The 21,390-nt window shown below is 42.6% G+C and overlaps 1 protein-coding gene and 1 long non-coding RNA gene across 3 annotated transcripts in view; one reads left to right on the top strand and one right to left on the bottom strand.

Moving 5' to 3' along the window:
- Window positions 1-21,390, bottom strand: part of NDUFC1 (NADH:ubiquinone oxidoreductase subunit C1) — a 255,356-nt gene that overhangs the window by 36,213 nt on the left and 197,753 nt on the right. The gene's annotated exons all lie outside the window — the stretch shown is intronic.
- The window catches only part of LOC128421090 (uncharacterized), a 32,202-nt gene that overhangs the window by 5,483 nt on the left and 5,329 nt on the right, over window positions 1-21,390 (top strand). For both annotated transcript variants that reach the window (XR_008332221.1, XR_008332222.1), the window contains exon 3: window positions 17,852-20,563. This is a non-coding gene — a long non-coding RNA (uncharacterized LOC128421090). The remainder of the gene's footprint in view (window positions 1-17,851; window positions 20,564-21,390) is intronic.

The raw sequence follows: 21,390 nt of genomic DNA, 5'->3' as shown, positions 1-21,390 counted from the left end.
CTCCAGTCCCAACTGCATTGTTTTCATTCTCACAGCTGCACAAACTATCCAGTGTTTTAATCCTTTTCCAGTCCTGTTGTTCACTCCTTGGTCAGCACAGCAAGCCAACCCATTCCTACCTACATTTGGGGGTGTTTAAGGGTGTCTCAAGCTGGGCTGCATGCATCCTCGCATTTTCCTTCTGAAGGGTCACCGCTCTATCCCCTTCTGAGAGCTGGAGTGAAGAACTTTGCCTTAGATAAACATTTGTCTACATAAAAGGGTAGGAGCAAAACAGTACAGTAATAGGACTTGCTATTGACCCAGAGTGAACAAACAATCTTGTCACGTTATCAGAATACATGCAGGGTGAGGGGGAGTCGGTTCTCTCTTTAACATCTCTAAGCAGATTCTAGTCAGCATTTTTTATTTAGCTGAGAACAAATGATCTCTGTAGTCCACCATGTGACCACTACTGGGGCCCTCTGGAGTGACTGTGGCAAAGGATGTATACAATCTATGTACAGACCGAAGGTCCCAAGGCCCTGCCACCACTCCTCAAGCAGACCTCACCCCTCTGAGTTGTTTCAGTGGAGGGAAGGCCATGCTGCCACATTTGAATCTACAGTGACTTCATAACATGTTTAATTACCACAATTGCACTACCCAGGCCCATGGATCTATAAAAACTATAATTCTGGTCCTACCAGAACTATAGATTTACAAAATCTATTGATGTACTATAGATTTTTATAGATCTTGGGCAGCGAAATGGGGATAATTAAACATGCTAGGCAGCCACTGTAAATGAGAGCCAAGCTAGGCTGGCATTCACATCCAGTGCTGAAACAGCTCCAGAGACCTGCCTGGAAGTGTGGTGAGTAGTGGCCCAGGAGGAGGGAGAAGAGTGAGGTGGCCACCATCAGTGGCAGAGCTTCATGCTCCAGCACTGGGTGGCGGAGAGCAGGTGAGGGTGGGGCTGGCGCGCATCCTGGGGGCATGGCGCACTGTCTGCAGGGATGTGGCGCTCATCCTGGGGGCGTGGGACGCCACCTGCAGGGATGTGGCGCCCAGTGTGGGCAGGGAGGCAGCTGCGATGGCACCCCAACAGGATCATGCTGCCGGGGGCAGTGCGCTCCCCCCGCACCCCTCTTCCTCAGCCAGTGGCCACCATCATGCATGGCAAAGAACAGGGCAGATCTCTTGTTCTGGTTGGGGGTGGAGGTTCGTGCAGGTATTGCTGCCCCTGGACATGGCAGCGGGTAGGAGCTCTGGGGCACATCGAAAGCATTGTTGTGAGCCCCCAAAGTCTGGCACTAGCCCTGCATGAAAGCCTCCCTTGTGCATTGTTTCCTGTCCTTCCTTCAGTTGGAAGAATCAACTGAGACAGCTGTTATGTGTGAATATGCATTTGGATTGGATGCATTATGTTTTACATAATCGTTATGTAGAACATATGCCTATCCCTGGTCTTCCACCTGTCTGGGCCGGTGCCTTAAATGGGCCGTAAAACCCAAAACAAATTCCTTTTTCATTCCTCCCATTCTGGTATACACTTGGGGGGTAGTAATTTGTGTTTTAAGAAGCAAAGAAAACCGCTGTGCAACTCAGCATATCTAAGGCGGAGATATAACAGGATGGGATAGAAAATCCAGCCAAATGGCAAAGACTTCAGCTTTCAAAAGAGGCAGCTGTGGATGAAAAGGTCAACTAGTTTCGTTGTTGAAGTCAACACAAATCTCCTGAACGCTGTTAACCTTAATGCATGTGAACCCAGCATCCCAGATTTAAAGTAATTGCTTTTATACTGATGCAGCATAATGGTGTCCAAATGACACCAAATCCAGCATTCCTTGCCACTAGAGCTATCACTATAAGCAAACATGGCATTTCAAAAATGCGCTTCTTTTCTAGAGCCTTAATAGACTTTGAGGTGCATTCCTACTGACTACAGCAACTTTTCACACAGAGCAGCTGTTTCAAACCAGTGGCCAACTTTAACTAGGACAATTCAGAAATCACTGAAACAACTTTGGAAGAAAGGAGGGGGCGGGCTTATTTAATTGCAGTTTGTCCTAGATAAAACGCCTGTGCATTACTAAAGAGCAATTGCACCAAACCTCTGTCATCTGTGTATTTGGTGCTTGGTGCAGCTTACGATGGACCTACCTTGCTGAAACAAACCAGGACTGGAGCGGCCACTGTGTGGATGGAAGACTAGAATGGAAACACATTTCCACTTGGGCTATGCCTGGAAAGCTGGGGCCGAGCAGTTTTCCCCTTTCTCCTTTCCAGTGGAAAACCCACTCTTTAGCCATCAATCAGAACAAATGGCAATCCAGAGGAAACCTGAATTGCCATTTGTTTCCATTGGGCGCTATAGAGTGGTTTTCGCTGGGTGGGGAGCAGCAGAACAAGAGGAATTGTGGATAAGACCTTAGTGTAAACTGCCTTGAATTGACAGGATGTGCTATATGCTAACAGTGTACTCATTTTCCAAGTCTTGATCCTCATGTAGCAAAAGTGACACCATCCACACTGTTGTTAGTGGGTTGAGGGAGGACATCCCAAGATTTGAAGTAGTACAGAAAAACTTTGGGGGCTACCTAATAGAAAGGGGCTCATAAATGGGTCGGTGAGGAAGCATACTCACTAGTTGAACCTAGGATAACTCAGTTGGTAGAGCTTGAGACTCTTAATCTCAGGGTTGTGAGCCCCATGTTGGGCAAAAGATTCCTGCATTGCAGGGGGTTGGACTAGATAATCCTTGTGGTCCCTTCCGACTCTACAATTCTATGACTAGGCACAGAAAACGGATTGACTGTTAGGGGTAGAAATGGAGAAGGGGTGTGTAATAGTATCCTGTTGAAAGGCTGGCTGGCGCTAAACAGCAGTACTCCACACGGCAACGTTTTGTTATAAATATAGATAAATGTGCATGGCATAATTTGTTCTGGGGCTCAACTCCAGGTTGTCTTCAATTCCAGGAAACAATACTATATATAAAGGTGCTTTCAGGGCAGATGCAGAATGTATTTTCCTCTTCTTTATTAGTAAAAGCATTGCATGAGCCGCACATTAGGGTAAGGTTCTCCGGCAAACCAGGAGAACATCTATTTTCTTCTGGCACGTCACTGGCACTTGGGTATACACAGCAGTCATCTATTTTGATGACAGTGTGTTTTTCATGTCGCTTTCTCTATCAACAGAACTTGCTAATCTGTAGTCTTTGTTTACTTACTTGTTTTATCTCCCACCATTTTTTCAATGCAGGGGCTCAGGGCAGCATGCGTACGGCCCTCCATGAGGTCTCGCAAAGGGTCACTGACCCAACACAGGCTTGTTTAGCATTGGCAAGGCTGCTGTGGCGTGTATCTTCCACAAGTCCTGAAGATGCTGCAATTTCCTCTTTACCTAGCATCCAGGACAAGTTGCAGAAATAAAAGCTGTAAAAATAATCAAACCAATCAAGCCCATACAACTAAGATACATTTGCAATAGATCCCTACCCCAGTCTCAGCATAACCACTTAATTATTTGATCAGATATTTAAAATGAATGGATTTCAAATTAACTGGTTTTCTTTTTAAGCATCATGAAAGGAAAATATAAAAGCAGCTGAATCACATTTCTACTTTCTGTTGCTGTTGTTTTTCTTCATGTGGAGACACAGAGGAGTAAGAGTGTGGAGAAACTTCCTGAACTGTAAATAGGTCCCCTAGGAATGTGGTGGGCAGGTAAAGGTAAAAGGACCCCTGACCATTAGGTTCAGTCGCAGATGACTATGGAGTTGCTGCGCTCATCTCACTTTACTGGCTGAGGGAGCTGGCATTTGTCCGCAGACAGCTTCTGGGTCATGTGGACAGCATGACTAAGTTGCTTCTGGCGAACCAGAGCAGCGCACGGAAACACCGTTTACCTTCCCACCAGAGCGGTACCTATTTATCTACTTGCACTTTGACGTGCTTTTGAACTGCTAGGTTGGCAGGAGCAGGGACCGAGCAACGAGAGCTCACCCCCTCATGGGGATTCAAACCACCGACCTTCTGATCGGCAAGCCCTAGGCTCTGTGGTTTAAAAATATCAGAAAGCTCACCAGGTCTTGTGCAATAGAATAGATCCCAGGGCATAAAGTCTGTATATAGAATCTGATAAGAGAGTACTGGGATTCTGAAATAGTGTGGATTTTAAAGGGGTGGATAATCAGTCATAGCAGCTCAAATAAATTACTAAAAGTAGCTTTAACAAACTGAGCCTTAAAGTAAAGGGGGGGAGAGAAATGTATTAAAATATTTCACACAAGGCCCCTCCAACACATTCTTTTTATTGTGCATTCATGATTATTTCTGCTCATTATGCTATTGGGGCAGTCACCTGCAATCCCAGTTTCAGTACCTTTCGCACCTGCCAAGTGTTGGCATGGTCACACTGCTTCATTTCCAGTCAGTGCATATCCCACAACTTCCTGCTGAAATCCTGTAACTTTTGATATCATACATGTTCTGGATTATTTTTGTCCATTGCTCTTGTGCTATAGCCCCATATAAAACATTAAACATTTGAAGCAGCATCATGCCATTTTAAATAATCACTGCTGACTTCAAAGAATCCTGGGAAGTGTTGTTTGTTAAGGGGGCTAAGAGTAGATAGGATACCCCTATTCAACTCACAGAGATACAATTCCCAGTGTTCCCTGACTATTAAACCACTCTTTAAATAAGTCTCTAGCCCTCCTAGAAAGTTAGCAAGCAAGATGTGCAGATACCATTCTAATCAATTTCTGTGAAATAAATCAGGCCACCTACTCCCACCTTTCAGTGTTTTTATCCAATGAATGAAGTCAGAGCTGTGGGTTGATTTGTTTGGACACAAAGCAATAGGAATATCTGGGGTGCTAAAGATCTGCTCTTTCCCCCTTCCCATTGGTGCACCTTTCCTGTTTCTGTCTTATTTTCTAGTCCTTGGATTCTCCATAGTTTGCTCTTCTTTTCCCCCTAACAACAAAAATTCTTGCAGTGGATTTGTCTGAGATTTTCTGCAAATACTACAGCACAATAATCATGAGTGGGTGTTAAAGAATCTCCCCTCTCCCCAAAACACATATCGGAAAACTTTACAAAGAGACTTAAGTATGTCTTCTGCTGAACACCCGGCACTCATTAAGAATTCACTATACTGTTAATTTACAGTACAATTGTATGCATGTCTACTCAGAATTAAGTCTATATGTGTTTACTGAAGCAACCTAGGCTTTGGTTTATGGTTGGCATTGGGGGGAAACAGGGTTCTTGTGCCTTTCATTGCTGCATGGCAGGCAGAAAAGGTTAAACCTTTTCTAGAATAGAAATACAATGATGATTAACAAAGTTACGGGGAAAGCTTCATTATGACTGTGATGTCTAATTTTGTGTCATGCCATGCCCCTCATGGCGGCCATGTTGTGTTATGCTATACCAGCCATTTTGTTACTGGCGGTAGTAGCACTCTCTCAAAATTCAAAATGCTCCACTAGTCCAAAAGGGTTGGCAACTCCTGGTATAAACTATTAGAAATTACCTTGGTAACAACATTCTGGATAGAGCTAAAAGGGTTGAAGTGTGGCCAGGGAAGTCAAGGAGTAGACACCAATGCAAAAGGCCCAAATTGTGCTAGAGCTTGATGCAAGTATAGCATCAAGGATCCAGAAATGTTAAGACTATGCTGCATCCTCTTCACTGTTGAAATGGTCAAGGTTTCCTGTGCACTTTTAAGTGTGCTTAAAATTCAGATTTATTTCGTAATACATTTTAACCAGCAGTTCATTAAAATAAAAGGAGATGATCCATTTTTTTGTTTTTCTTCCTTTCATTTCTACGCCACTTTATATTTTTTAAAGAAAAAAAATCTCAAGGCAATTTTCAGCCTATATTAAAGCATCAATAAAACATTTGAGAATAAAACATTACTCAAGAAAGTCAAATATAAAGTATACATTCAAAGCAACATAATAAACACGAAACTAAAATATTATCACAAAGATTTCAAAACAAAACCTTGCAAAGAAGGTCAACTACAGAATGCACATTTACCACAGCAAAGTTAGCAACAACAAAAATTATCTTAAACGTTTCAAAAGAAAACATTACCAAAGGAAATCAAATATAAAATGCACATTTAAAACAGCATAATTAGCAAGATTAAATATAAATACTATCACAACCATATACCTGAAATTCCCATCAACAACAGAACCTCCTCTAGAAATACAACAGTCCTCATCCGACCTCCTGGATTTTTAAAGCAACAATGTGGAATGTACCCAAATATTTCCAGGTGTGGTAGAAGGAGTTTGAACACAGCACCCCAGCATCCCAAAGAAAATTGTCCATGCAGAAATATGCATTCTTCAAGTCCTTTCTACCACTCTTAGAACATATGCATGTGTTTGGCCCAAGCAATTTCCAGGTACTGCACTCCTGTGATAACATTTGAACCATTTATTAACATAAACATTATGCTCTGAAATAATCTGTGGCAAAAAGCTCATAACTTGTGCACTCATTTAGCATGCAAGCATCTATCTTAAGATACCAGCAGCTTTGTTTTTATGTCTTGCTCATCAAAACAAAAAACAAACAAAAAGTGTAATGATAATTCTACAAAAACTAGAATACGCTGCCAGGTGGTGCCAAAGTAATATATCTCCATACTGCTAAATTCACCCATTTTACCACAACTGAAAAATAAGACAGACACAACCTTTATGCCACGCATAACATATTAAATAATACCTTTTCGTGCCTTATGAGCATTAGAAAATAGGAATGTCTGCTGTGGTGCTAGCAAAAGGGCCAGCAGGTGGTGCTGTGCAGTGAGGTCAGTAGTTGCAAGCAGAAAAAGTTACGTTTTACCTTTCCCAAAGTTGTGTCTTGCCTGTTTGTTAATCCTAGATTTCTAATAGTACATTGGCCAATGCATCGCAATTGTAGCCAGACTATTGAATTTCTGAGAACTTTGCTTAAAATTGCATGGTATGCAGACTGGCTCAACCACAGAGGTAAACTAGGCAGCTAGTGAGGGCAAAATGCCAGCGGCCCCTGCCTCAGCCCTCAGCTACCCAAATGCCTTAACTTCCTGCTGCCATTTTGGAGAAGGTAGTTTTAGCCCCTCATTGCGTGGATAAGATCCACCACATTCATAGTAACTTTACCATTCCCATCCAAGTAATCCAAGGGTCAGGCTTTAATTTTTCATTTTTGCATTGGAGAAAACTTTGTAGTGTAAGTTGTGCCCAGAATCAGGATAATTAAGGAACGGTAAATGTGTGGGTTTATCGCCTTTTTTCAGGTGAAATGGGAGTTGTAATCTACAACTGGTATCCAAAGGAATGCTCACTTGGGAATGCTCAGTAGGATTTTTGGCCTTTTTATTTAAATAGGCTCTGTGCCTTTATCACACATTACTTTACAAAGTTTCCTGAGTTTCATAAATGGCTTGCCACGTGTCCTGAAGAAATGCTGACAGAGAAACACAAGCCAAAAGTCTGCTAGGAAACATGGAATTAATTGTCCTGTTCTTTGCATTCTGGCCTCTGTTAGGGATCACGTCCTAAAATTCAGAAGTCCAGATTATTTCATGTTTCGCAAAGCAGAGTGATAGTTACATTCCTGACATTAAAAATTAAAATAAGAAATTAAATAATATTCTAGTCAATACTTGATTATTTAACACTTACTTCCAAACTATCAGCAAGACAGGTTTCCAATTAGTGTGCATATCTAATACTGGTATTTAAAGTTAGGGTATGGAAAGGTTATTTCTAACATTGCATGCTATGAGATAACCTTTCCAATTCAAGAAGGTGGGTTTTTTATCTTCTTTTTTAATGTTCCATTGAGAGTCAGCCAATTTTTTTAAAAAAAAATCAAATCTGGAGAAGTCAGCAAGTCTGCATAGAAAGCATGTGGAAAGACTGGAGTAACAAAGTTTTAACAGGTCTGTCTCTGAGCCTGAACAATTTGTTCTCTCCAGGATATTTCTCTGTGGAAGTCCAGCTCATATTACGAGTGACAGAACACCCACAGAGCAAGTAATAAGCGTGCCTAAAATCAATCAAAAGCAATTATTTTACTGCAACTATATTTTCTATTGTATTTTCAAAAGATTACAGCATTTTATTAGATATGTTGTTGCTATAAAGTTGTTTTACACAGCACACTGGTTGCACGTACAAAATTGGCACTTTTGTTATTATTTTCTCCTTGATTCTCATTGCTTTGATATTTGAGTGTTACGCTTACTGTGAGTTAGCAGCAAGCTTGCGAGTAGAAGCTAGTTGACCCATTCCAAATATCTGCATCGTGCCAGCTACTTTGAAACATTATTTTTGCTGCATTGTATACCTTCAAATTCTTGGTGGAGAAAAGGGAGAGCTGCCAATAGCTGCGACCCAATAGCGCCTTTCACATGATAATTGTGCAGGTCATGACCAGGGAGTGGGGCAACATGGCTTGCTCCATCCTCACCGGCTGCACCCACCCACACACACCCATATATCAATGCAGAGATCTACGAACAAGGAAGCAGCAATGATGGTCTGGAAGACCCAGACTGGACCCTTGATGGCAAGAGGAAACAAGCTGCAAGGCCACTCTGCTTTTTAAAGGCTCGCTCCCATCTCCCTGGAGGAAGTGTCTGTAGAATCTTTCTGACAAATGAGAGCCAAAGTCTGTCGGTCAGGAATGTCATGTTTCTCAGGTACCCTTTCTGCATTTGACTAGAACTATTGGGAGATAATAGATTCAGGTAGGTTGGTCTGATGCAGTCAAAATAAAAAATTTAAAAAACAATGCAGCAAAAATAATGTTTCAAAAATAGTGGCACCTTAGAGACCAACTAAGTTTGTTCTGGGTACAGTAATACCTCTGCGAATGTCCGCCTTGTCGAGCGTCCATTCCGGCGAATGTCCGCGGCAAATCCGGAAGTACCGAAATGGATTACTTCTGGGTTTGCCGCTCACGCATGCGCAGAAGCACTAAATCACACTTCGCACATGTGCAGAAGCGCAAACTGCTCTGCGCGTGTGCACAGACGCATCAGTTTGCCCTGCACCCTTTTTGGAAAAATGAGGTACAACTGTATAAGCTTTCGCGTGCATGCACACTTCTTCAGATACACTGAAACAGAACTCACCAGACCCTTATATATAGTGGGAGGGTGGGGTGGGGTTTTCCCCAGAAGGGTAGTAGGACATGGGTGATTGACTGAATGGGTATGATAAACCTGTTGACAACTGTTAACGACCGCAATTAGTCCTACAGGAAAAAGCAAAATGCAGATGATGAAAAATATCTTTAGCATGTGTAATGAGACAAGAATCTAATATCTCTATTCAGACCAGGTCTCTCCATAGTTTTCAGTTTAGTAATAAGTTGTAATTCAGCAAGTGTATCTGAAGACGTGTGCATGCACACGAAAGCTTATACCCAGAACAAACTTAGTTGGTCTCTAAGGTGCCGCTGGAATATTTTTTTATTTTTTTATTGGGAGATATGCAAGAGCCTGTCTTGGAGGAATGGTGGGACCAGACCCAGGTCCTTCCTCACATGTCCTATCTTCCCTTTACCCTGGCTTTTGACACTTGACGTACAGGTGACTCGCATCTTGAGCTTATTTTACTTATGTGAGCACAGCTTTGCGTGGGTGGGGAAAATAAATAAATAAATTGAGAGTGGAGAAAGCCCACTCTACAGTTATTTATTCCCCCACATACACACCTGTACAAACAGCTGTGATCCCAGAGTCCTTGCACCAGCTTCCCCAAACCAGACAAGCAGCCCTCCACCTGGGAGAGGGGCCAGGTTCTAGTGGTTCCTGCCGTTACACATTTTTGTGTTTACACGTGGACCCCTGGAACCTAACCCTCGCGTAAGATGCAAATTACCTGCATTTATTCTTAGGACCCACCTATATTTTGCTCAGGTTATTTTGCTCTGTTCCATTTGGAAGAGTTTTAGGCATCATTATTTTTATAACAGATACTGTATGTAAGTGTCGTAATCCATCCTGGGACCTTATGGTGAACCTCGGGTAAGAAATCTTATAAGTTTAATATCTCTGGGTGCTGTCTCCTACCCTTTAGATGCCCTTCATGTTAAGCAAGACGTAATTCAGTTACTGAGTATACTCTACATCACTTGTCCTCTACCATAACTTTAGCTAACAACTTTTTTTTTTTTAAGATAGCTCAAAAAGAAAATATCTTGGGGATTTCAGAGTCAATCTCTCTTTTGCCCATTCTGTTAAGTATTTTCATTTTCTGGCCGACTTTACCTGCTGTGAAAAAGACAGGCTTCCTGTGTTTTCTAACCATGCATATAAAGCTCTAAGGATTTTAGACACTTTTTAATATTTTTTTATCAAATATACCTGCACTATTCCATTTTTTTATGTAACGCTTCAAGAAAAAAAGCATTTACAAGCTAGATTTGAAACTCAAATCCCTTTTCACCTCATTGACTTAAATTTAGGATGAATGAAAAAGATATTTTCCTCTTACAGCTGCCAAAAGGGGGTCAAATGGTAAAGCAAGCAGAAACCCCCACCCCACCCCACAATATCGTTTCTATGGGATCAGTGGTAAAGGCTTTTCCAAGGACAGGAGAAGCTCTAGTTAATGCCTCCATAGAGCTTTTAAGAGATTATTCTGGCATATTAGAGTATGATCCCATCAAGTTAAGAAAAGCTGGGAAACAAATATTAAAATTCAGAATGTGGAAGTTACCTTTAGACAGATTCCTCAGTTATATAGCCATTTGCAATATAAGCAGAGCTACAGGTGCACCAATATTTTTTGCCAAATGGGGAACTCATCTACCTCATTGGATTTCAGCTGGCTGCTAGAGAACTACAATTTGGCCCACAGTGGAAACACTCCACTCAGGGAGGGCACATGAAAAGGATGCAACAGCCATGCACTGTGGCCACGGTCCTTCTCATGCCACTCTCAGAATCCAGCCTCATGAAGCTGTGCTAGGCTGGCTTGGGGAGGGCGACATGAGGAGCATGCCCCGGCTGCGCACCCCCTGTGCTACACCACTGCCTATGCATGTTTACTCAGCATAAGTCTGTGTTCAGTGTGCTTACTCCCAGGAAAGTGAGCATAGGATTGGAACCGCTATACTGCTTTGGGATAAAGAGATAGGGTTTGCTTGTACAATATTTACCATCTGGCTTTGCATGTCCTGCTTACAAAGTGTTTACTGCTCTGTCAATTTTGCACATTTAAGGTCGTTTTTAATCTCTTTCTTTTCTTTACTCTCCTGCCTCCCCCCTCCGCAAATCTTTTAAACTTGCTACACAGATCTCTGCATGTAGCCTTTGGCTTTATTCATACTGTGAGAACTTTTGTTCGTGATAATTAGTCACTCATTGTGCTCACTGCCAGCTGTGCTTCTGCCTGTTGTGTCTGTTTTCCTAAACTTCAAAGAGACCTTTGAATTTTTTCAATAAAAAATGCATGTTTTTAAAGCAAAGAAGAACCTTCTTCAGCTTTAACGCACACTCTGGGTCATGAGTTGTAGCTTGGAGGCAGGTCAAACTGTCCTAAAGTTTTGTTGTGTGTTGTGGGGCAAAAGCCACAGTGAAGTTTGGATGTATGACTATCAACTCCCTTCTCTGTTTGAGCATAATATTTAAAATGGGTTTTCCAGCTGTTAGGAACAACTTGAAAAGAATGAAATCTCACCTATGGCTTATCCCCACCTGAGAGAAGATGATAATACTAAGAGAATTCTCTCCTCATCCCATCACAAAAGTTGCGTCTAGACTTTCCCTTCCCATTTTTACTGCTTTCGTCATTCCTTATTGTCCATTTTCTCTGTCTTCAAATCATTGTTTCACTTTGTTTCTACACCTTGGCCTCAGATAGTAAACTTGTCACTAATCTCAGTTACACACACACACACACACACACACACACACACACACTTTCCATGCTATAATTCTGCTGCTGGAGAGTAGGGGACTCATTCCATGCCATGGTGGGTTGCAATAGCCAGATTTGTTATCACAGTAGACAGCCATATGCTTCTGTTCCTTTAATTTGTAGTTTTTAATTGGAAGACTTATTTTCTTCTAGGTTGCAGCTTTCTCCTTGACTCCTAGATATCTGACAATGTTAACAGAAATAAGATCACAGTTCCATTCTGGTGACCTCACCTCTCAAATTTCAGTGGTATAATAACCTAAATTATATTTTATGTCACTCTTCATAATAGTCTGTCTCCTTTACTGCGCATTCCAACTTGCCTCCGAGACAGCAGCAAGTATCACTGCTGGTGTGATTTAAAATCTTGGATGAATACAAGTTCTGGAAAATAAAAGTGTGACAAATGCCTCTATAAACACTGGACATAAATGCTGGAGCTTTATTTTCTAGTTTCTGTTGTGGACAATTACATGTATCTCCACACCATGAAAACTAGGCACTCTTAGGAAATGAATTCTTTTAAGGCCTAAAGAAATTGTGATGCGATTTTTAAAGGGATGTCAAAGTAATAGAAAAGATTTTTTTAATGGATGGGTAAATGGAAGAACTAGATACAAATTGCATCAGCCTAAAAGATAACTAAAGTCTGTAATAATTAATACCAGTGTGGTCTGACGGACAGGTTGGTTTACATAGGTTGCCTTCCCCTAAGTAGACACATGTCTACTTTCAACATGTTCATGAGCATGTTGGCATCTGTCTGTCTCAGGAGACAATAAAGGAGTTCGCCTTTGGGTAGATTTTCAGAAATACATAGATACAACCCACAATAATTTCCGGGATAGTTACCACACTTGAAAAACTCACAACTTCAGGAATTCTGTATTATTTTGCTCATTTATTTATTTATATCCCAGTCTTCCCCAAGGAGCAAATGGAAGCTGGTTCTCCTACCCCTCCATTTTATTATCACAATAACCCTGTGAGACATGTTAGGCAGAGAGCCAGCGTCACTTGTACAGTAAAATGCCTCTTTAAAGCAGCTGTTCAGTCAGCTTGGTGCAGATAGTGAATGTAAATTATGAACTATTTTACATAGTAGCAGCAGCAGTGGTAGAATGATTAATACACTATTTATTTGCCTGTTTAACTTGAGCTCCCCTTGAAAACTCATGGTAGACAACAGTTTCAGGTGCTCTTGCACATAACCAGAATCCTATCAACCATTTGAAACCTTCAGTTTCCCCATCATAATTTTTCTAACAGCAACTAATTATTATACCTTTGAAGCATCAGAAAGTTGCTCATTTATGGTCTTGTCTAGTTTATTGGGGAAGAGACAAAGAATCTGGCTGTTCTTGTTGAGATAGTACACAAAGCCCATGGAAGGCCTGGTTTCACCACCACCCCAGTCCTCTTCACCAGCCTCAATTGTGGCAACAGCAATAGTAGTGTATTGAATGTGTTTTCCCTGAGTTTCTCCCATGATTTGCTGAGTGTTGTGGCGAGTGGAAGAAAGTCTGTACATTGGATTTGCTTTGCTTATCCCCACCACCACTGCCAGAGGCAGCTTAAGTTTACTATTAAGAAGAGTTTGGATTTGATATCCCGCTTTATCACTACCCTAAGGAGTCTCAAAACAGCTAACAATCTCCTTTCACTTCCTCCCCCACAACAAACACTCTGTGAGGTGAGTGGGGCTGAGAGACTTCAGAGAAGTGTGACTAGCCCAAGGTCACCCAGCAGCTGCATGTGGAGGAGTGGGGAAGTGAACCTGGTTCATCAGATTACGAGTCCACCACTCTTAACCACTGCACCTTCTGCTCAGGTGGGGAGAAAAGGTCTATGTTCTCATTTCAGGCTGTGTAGCATAGGTAGGGAAGGAAGGTGAGATCAACCAGTGCTGGACCTCAGATTTGGGGTTCTCTTGGAGAAAGGGAAGAAAGGACAGAAAATAAACAGATTTTTAGGCATTCTGAAAACAACCTCTACTGTCTACTACATTCCTGTTTGCAAAGTCCTTCCTAAGTTAAACTGCTAGAACAGCAAACTGAGCCACTTTCAAAAGGTGTTATTTATCCACAACTTCTAACTTATACAGCAATAGACAGCCTTCCATTCTGGATAAAAAGTCCCCCAGAAATTCCTCTCTCTGAGCTCTGTAAAGGCAGCAAAGCAATACATAATGAATAAGTTCCTCAATAACTCCTCATCCACATGGGCACAGTCTTGCTTCATAGTATTTCATCAGTTCCTAAAACAAGCCTGAATACCTTGAGCAACTCAGTAGTGGGCACTTTAAAATCTTACTATCCCATCTCTTATTCCATAAATCAAACTTGGTGGATGGAGAGAATGTACCACAATGACCAATTCAAAGTCTGTCTGCCTCAGATGAAACAGTTGCTGCAGCATGGAAGGAACCCTATAATCAGATTTTTGTTAGTATTTCTTTCCAGGAGTGCTGAGACTTGTCAGCAAAAAAATGCTGAGAAAATGCTAACGTACAGCATTTTGTGGTCAATTTTGGTGTTCTCATTTGATTTAGCTTTTGCTATCTCCATACCTTGCACTTCTTGTAAGTTATGAGCCAAGTAGAAAAGAGTGCAACCTTGAAAGTATACTTGCTACAGCTTTTAAGAAGTTTTTAATAATAATAATAATAATCCTGGGCAAGCCAGGTATTCCTGTTATATACCTGCTAGGATTGACAAGGCATCTGACCCTCACCTGAATCTCATAGCTCTCTTGACGAGTGCTTTGGTCTGCCCACCAGATTGTTACAATTCCATTCTCAAGTAATCAATTTTAATCTAGAATTTAAATTCTCAAAACTTTCTTATTTGTTAATTTGAGCAAATAAACTACAGCTCTCACTTCATTACGAACAGTATTTCTACCTGCAACACACTTGAGCAAATCTGCTCCTCTTCCTTTCACAGATATTTTGTTGCGATTTGCAACTGTAGCTGCCTCTGATTAGTTATCATTTAACTCTTGGGGGAAATAATTAGCACATCATGTGCATGGAAGTTGCCGAACCAATTAACCAACTAGAAGGATTACTGTTAATAGCACCAGTTTTCCTATAACTTGATATTGCTGGATGGTTTTGATGAACTGCAAAAGCATTTTTAGTTTGCTTTCTGTTGCCAACCTGGAACATTTCTGTATTAGTGCCACTTTGTTTTGTACAATTCCTTGAAGATGAAGGAAAACAACTTTTCTGCTTGTATATATTGATAATATAATTTTGGTTGCTGAGGACAAACAAGATTGTACAAAAACAAGATTGGGTGCAGGCCTGACCAGGACATAGGCGTCCTGACTGTGACAAAGATGACCTGTGTGCTTGCTTGCTTGCTTGCTTGCTTGCTTGCTTGATTAACAGCTGTTGCGAACTTCAAGGTCCCTGCTCTCCCTTCTTATGGTCTTTGTACTGGACTTGGAGACTCCAATAGAGAGCATTCCATGTCAAGAAGGAGGGCAGGTGGGCACCCTATCAAATAACAGGGGAGGAGCTACACGGAGGAGGGCCTTTTCACTGGTGGTGCCCATTGTATGCCTCGCTCTTCACAGACCTGCTCTCTTTTGGCCTGTATTTTGGAACTTTATAATTTAGGAAGACTTTGGAAGAACTGGTTGACAAGTCTTATCAGTCACTGATGTATGAGCGGTTTTTATTTACTGCTATTCTGGGCTTCTGGTGCACCAGGGTTTACACCAGCATAATAGAGTTGGCCAGGATGCCAGAAAGGATACAATTTACGAGCTTTCTCCATTATCTGCACAGCAGGGGGCGTTCAGTAAACAGTGCAAAGGCTGACCTGAAGCATTCCCTGCTGGTTACCTGATTTCAGCAGTAGGGATCGCTGTTTGGTAGTACCCGATTGGTTAGCTGTCAGATTCTAGAGAACCCTATTGGTGGCTCTTAGGTAATTCACAAAATACAGAGTCCATTCATAAAACACAGTGTTCATTCATAAAGCAGTAACACAAATCTCCATTTCTACATATTGGGTGTATATTTCAGCAGTTGAACTTACAGGTTTATGGCCATGCTGTAGTGTAGTGCTTATGCGACTGTGAATAAAAAGTGGCTGGGCTCATTGTCTTGGGGTCTGGGGGGGAAGAGGTGACAAAACTGATTTTCAATAAGTGCCTCTCCCTTTATTTACATAGCAAGTCCTTGAGTCTGTACTCTGAATAGTGATACCAGGGACCTAGAAGGTGCAGGGCTTGTCAGTCCAACCCCTGCAGTCTCATCAGGGCTGATCTTAAGGCAATTGGAGCAATTTGGCCAAATTGGGCCCCGTGTGCCGCTCCGAAGGGAGCCCCTGCACCAGGGCAGTCTAGATAGATCTTATTTATATCTATAAGATTTTGCAGACTTTGGCCGTGAACGGGCCCTACCAAAAAAAATAATAATCAAGTTGCGCCCCACTGCTTCAAATTGGGCCTCACTTGCTAGCCCTGAGTCTCATAGTTGCTTGGCCTGAGTTACCCTGCCCTTGCATGAAGTCTTGGGTTTACAATTTTGGGAGAGGGGAGACTGTGGCACTGGGGAGTGGGCAGATCAGGGATCCCATCTAGTCCAGTCTTTAGTTCTCACAGTGGCCAACCTGGGAAGCCCGTAAGCAGGGCTTGGGGACAATAGCACTCCTCTACTTGTGTTCCCAGCAGCTTGTATTCAGAGGCATACTACTTCTGATGGGGTGTATGGGGTAGTGCCTCTGGTAGGGACACTTTGCACTCCTTCTGGGGTAGTTTGTCCACCTTTGGCCGTCACCCTGGACTCAGTTCTCACTTGTGGCTCCTAGAAGCTTTCAGCAGGTGACAGCAGCCACACCCTGGCTTCAGCTGGTTGGCTAAAATAGGTGAGGATAGCCAGTGTCTCAAGCCCTTGATGCTTTAGGGACTTCCCTGTATGGGAAGACCGGCTCTGGTAGATTGAGCAGATGAGACCAATAATGGGCCCAACTTTCAAGAAAGCAGTTGCCGCATGTGCTGTGAAAGAAGTGAAGGGCAGATGGGGCTCGTCAGTCTGGAAAGGTAGCCCATCTAGGAGAAGGAAAATTGATCCTAAACCTCCACCACCTTGTGGGGCATCTTCAGGAAAGGAAAAGGCTAAGGAGTAAACCCTATAAATCCAGAGTGGAGCCTTCTTCCAGCAACTCCCGTAGCCAACCTACTGTCAAACATATTGCTCTGCTGTCCTTTGGACCACATCAGCAAGGCCAAGAGTGGGGTCTTGTTGTCTGGGCAACCCAGGACCTCCATACACACTTCCCAGTCTTGCACTCCAAGGAGGTCACTTTAGTGCTGCTAACACAGCAGTTCAACTTCACCCCCGGAGGCGCACTCCATTGTCTCTTAAGACGGATGGATGCCAACAACTACTTCTGACTCTGGAGATAATATAATATTTTGTCTGTTCTGAATTTTCCAGATTTTGTACACCTCTACCATATTCCCCTTTTTTTCCTAAACTAAATGACCCAGAACATTGGAACCTTTCCTTATACAGGTGTTTCTCCAGCCCCTTGTTCTATTTACTTTCACTTTTCTGCATCCTTTCCAGCACTACAATATCCCCTTTGAGGTGAGATGACCAGAAATTTACACAGGAGTCCAAGTGTGACCATACCGCAGACTTGTCTAAAGGCATTACGATATTGGCAGGTTTATTTTCAGTCCCTTTCCCAATGATCCCCAACGTGGACTTCACCTTTTTCACTGCTAGTTTCAAGCTGCCTCCTATAAATATGCAAAGAAAACAGCAGCTGCTTTCAGGGATCATATCTTCTTTCTCACCAAAACAGTGAAAGATTCTAAAGTATAAATAATGCATGGTCCGTCAAGCTCTGAGAATAAATTTTGTCTTCTGCTTTGCTTTCCTTCAAGGTATGACAATTTAGGAAAGAGTTTGGACAGAAACCCTCTCTACTTCTGTTGATATAAACATGCTCGGCATCTCAAACCCCCTGCCACAGATCCTTAAGTTCAGCCGACAGGAGCTGGAAAAGCATTTTCCAGGAGACAGACGCCACCCCATATAAACGTCTCCCCATAAAGATAGAATCGCACAAACACTGGCAACAATGGAGAAGGCTCAAACCAAATTCACACAGGGACAAAACCATAAGCGGATCCAAAATTAATCGAACTTGATCTAATCAGTGGCTCGTTGGAGAATACGAGTTGTTTCTCTGTTTTTACAAAATTCAGATTACAAACTCCAGAGATGAGGGGAGGAAAGTGATGCCCCTTGTCTTAGCAGCCTTTCAGCAAAGAGAGCTGGTAGCTATTTTGAGTCCTTTGTGAATAAATACGTACTGGCAATCTGAGCAGAATTCATGACACCTTTAAAGCAATGTGTTTTATTTCTTAAAGGCCTAAAGGAACTTTCATTTTGGTCAATGTAAGAAGCATACAAGTGCAAGAGTTTTACATAAGAGCCCATTGGATCTGGCCAAAAGCCCACCTAGTCCAGCATCCTGTTCTCACAGGGGCCAACCAGATGTCTGTGGGAAGCCTGCAAGGCAGACATGAGCACAAGACAACAGTTTCCCCGCTTGTGATTCCCAACAACAGGCATTCACACGCACACTGCTTCTGAAAGGGGAGGTAGAACATAGTGGTGTAGCATGGGGGTGAGGGGGGCCCATGGCCCCAGGCACAAAATTCTGAGGGGACACAACCCAGCACCCCCACAACAGGCTCTCTCACTGAAGTTGCTTGGCTGCTGCCTTCCAGAGCTGTGGGGAGGTGAGCCTCACCAGATCTGGGCCTTCGAGGCTGTAGCGACAGCTCCTTCTCCTCACAGCCAGCAAAGGAATGCCTGCCCCTGGGCGGAACTCCTGCTGGCCAGAGCCCAGACGCTTCCTGGCCTGTGTCAATCCTTCTCCGTGGCCTCCCTCCTGGTGTGTGTTCTTGGGTAGGCACCCCAGAGTGGGACTGCAGAAAGAAGAGCAGACCACTTCTCCAGGACCCTCTGACACCCGCCCTCGAACTGTGCAGCCAAGGAGAGATGGCCACAGAAGGGCTGCACTCAGCGCCTCAGCCTGCTCTCTGCTGCCCTCCTCCTAGACTGCATCTGTGGCTCCAGTGCCACCGGGACTCCACCAAGCCTGCCAAGGAGCTCCAGCCACTGTCCCATCAGAAGCTCACCAAGCTGAGAAACTGAATGCAGGAGCCAGCAGGCAAACTCCATGAGAAACAGCTGTAGCAGGGGTGCAGTGAGAAAAGCCTGTCCTACATGACATCCTCAATGAGGTTAGGGTTTGCAATCCTTTCCTTGCCCAGGCGCTGGCAATGCATGCTATGACACTGATAGAACATAGCCATTGTGGCTAGTAGCAATTGATAGCCTTATCATTCATGCATTTGTGTAATCATTTTTTTAAAGCAAGAAGGGTAGCTAAATTCCACTGAGTGGGCCAGCTCACACAATTGTTTAGGTTTCATGAACTGGAAACCCCAAAGGAATTGCTAGATATAAATAAATGGAGCCAGAAAAACTTTTTGACCCTTCCCTTTCCCAACAATATGGTACAAGCCTCTAAATCAGGGGTCAGCAAACTTTTTCAGCAGGGGGCCAGTCCACATCCCTCAGACCTTGTGGGGGGCTGGATTATATTGGGGGGGGGAATGAATGAATTCCTATGCCCCACAAATAACCCAGAGATGTATTTTAAATAAAAGCACACATTCTACTCATGTAAAAACGTGCTGGTTCCCGGACCATCCATGGGCCGGATTTAGAAGGCCATTGGGCCGGATCTGGGCTCCGGGCCTTAGTTTGCCTAGCCATGCTCTAAATAACCTAAATAGCTTCCCTCTGCTCTTTGGTGTGAAAATTGGGCTCGAATCGACACCCAATGCCAGCATGCTTCACTATTTGCAGGTAATGCTATGTTCTAAATTTCTATGGATAAACATTGAAGATTCACACACTTATAGCACCATCTTAAAACCAGTGATGTGCAAGTAATTCCCACCAGTTTATCCTAGGTTTGCCTGTATGCCTGATTTGAACATGTTTTGGAATTTTCATATTGCAAAATTATATTTGAGTCCTGTCCTTTAGCACAGAGCTGGAAATGTGAAAAGCAGTAGCTGAAAAATATAATGTATTTACATCACACTGGATGTACACTGGAGCAATGTAGAATGTGCCAATATGATTTTTTCTGCCAATATGTGCAACACCATTCATATACAGCATGTGATTCGCCCATATCTGCCAAGAGAATGAATATGCAACCATTTTGTGTTCTGTGGATGGGTATTGTGTGATTTATGAAGAATATCCTGGAAGGCTGAAATGCTCCCCCGTTGGATAAAGCCAGCACTAGTAAAATATAAATTGCAGCTATCTGTTTCAGTGCCGCTTCATTACAGTAATTTGTTACCACCCGTGAGCATGGACAGCTTTTACAATTACCAAATTAAGAAAGCAAGATAAACAAAACAACACAGTTTCTGATGCATTATTGAAATGGTGCTCAAAATACATTCCTTCCTTATCTTTGAAGGAGAGAAAGCCTAGAAACAAAACAAAACAAAATGTTAACTGGTTCTTAAGGACTGAATACTATTTGTGAGCAGCACAGGGTGAGAATAATGAACAAATATGTGTTTTGCTTATTCCTCAGATTTTGGGGGAATATTTTTTGCTGTTGACTGAAGAGTGACGAGGGGGAAAGCAACAACAAAATATTGAGTTTCTTTGGCTTGGTACCCTATACACATTATTGATCTTGCATCATAGCATGCATTCACGCTATGTTTGCTTCAGTAACTGCTGGCCGCAACAAAAATAAAAGGTTGAAAAAGCAGAGAGAAAAGTTTCCAAAAGTTAAAAAGTAATAATGTTTTGTTTCATCTCTACCCTTTGAGTCAAAATTGAAAAGCATTCTCTTGTAGCAAAATTATCAGGCAAAATCTTGTGCTTCTTCAAAAGGTTAGAATAGCAAGATACCCAAAGCTATGTTTGCCATCCAAAATACAGAAATGGAAAAGGAAATAATTTGTAGACCAGCCTTTTCTAACCAAGTGCCCTCCAGACAGGGCTGCTGGGAGTTGTAGCCCCAAAAATCTGGAGGGCACCAGGTTGACAGAGGCTACAGAACTCTTTTTCTGAGTCTATGAATGGCACATGAAGCTTATCCAGTTTCTAAAGAGAAATGCAGTGGACTTTCTTCAGGATCGTTTGAACCAAAATTGAGACGAGCTTAAACTCCTCCCTTCATAAAGAGCTGATCCATTTCTTATTTTTGCAGAAACCCTTTAGGGTATTTTCCATGCACTCTCTGTTTACACTGCATTCAGTTTAAGAATAAACTTGTTTTATAACTTCTTGGGTTTGGATCAATCTTTTAACCACTATGCATAGGGCACTCTTGTTTCTCAGATCCTTCTGTTTTTATAACTCAAAGGAA

This window comes from Podarcis raffonei, chromosome 9 (assembly GCF_027172205.1).
Source record: "Podarcis raffonei isolate rPodRaf1 chromosome 9, rPodRaf1.pri, whole genome shotgun sequence".
NCBI classification, from domain to species: domain Eukaryota; kingdom Metazoa; phylum Chordata; class Lepidosauria; order Squamata; family Lacertidae; genus Podarcis; species Podarcis raffonei.
This window is presented reverse-complemented; position numbering and strand designations above follow the sequence as displayed.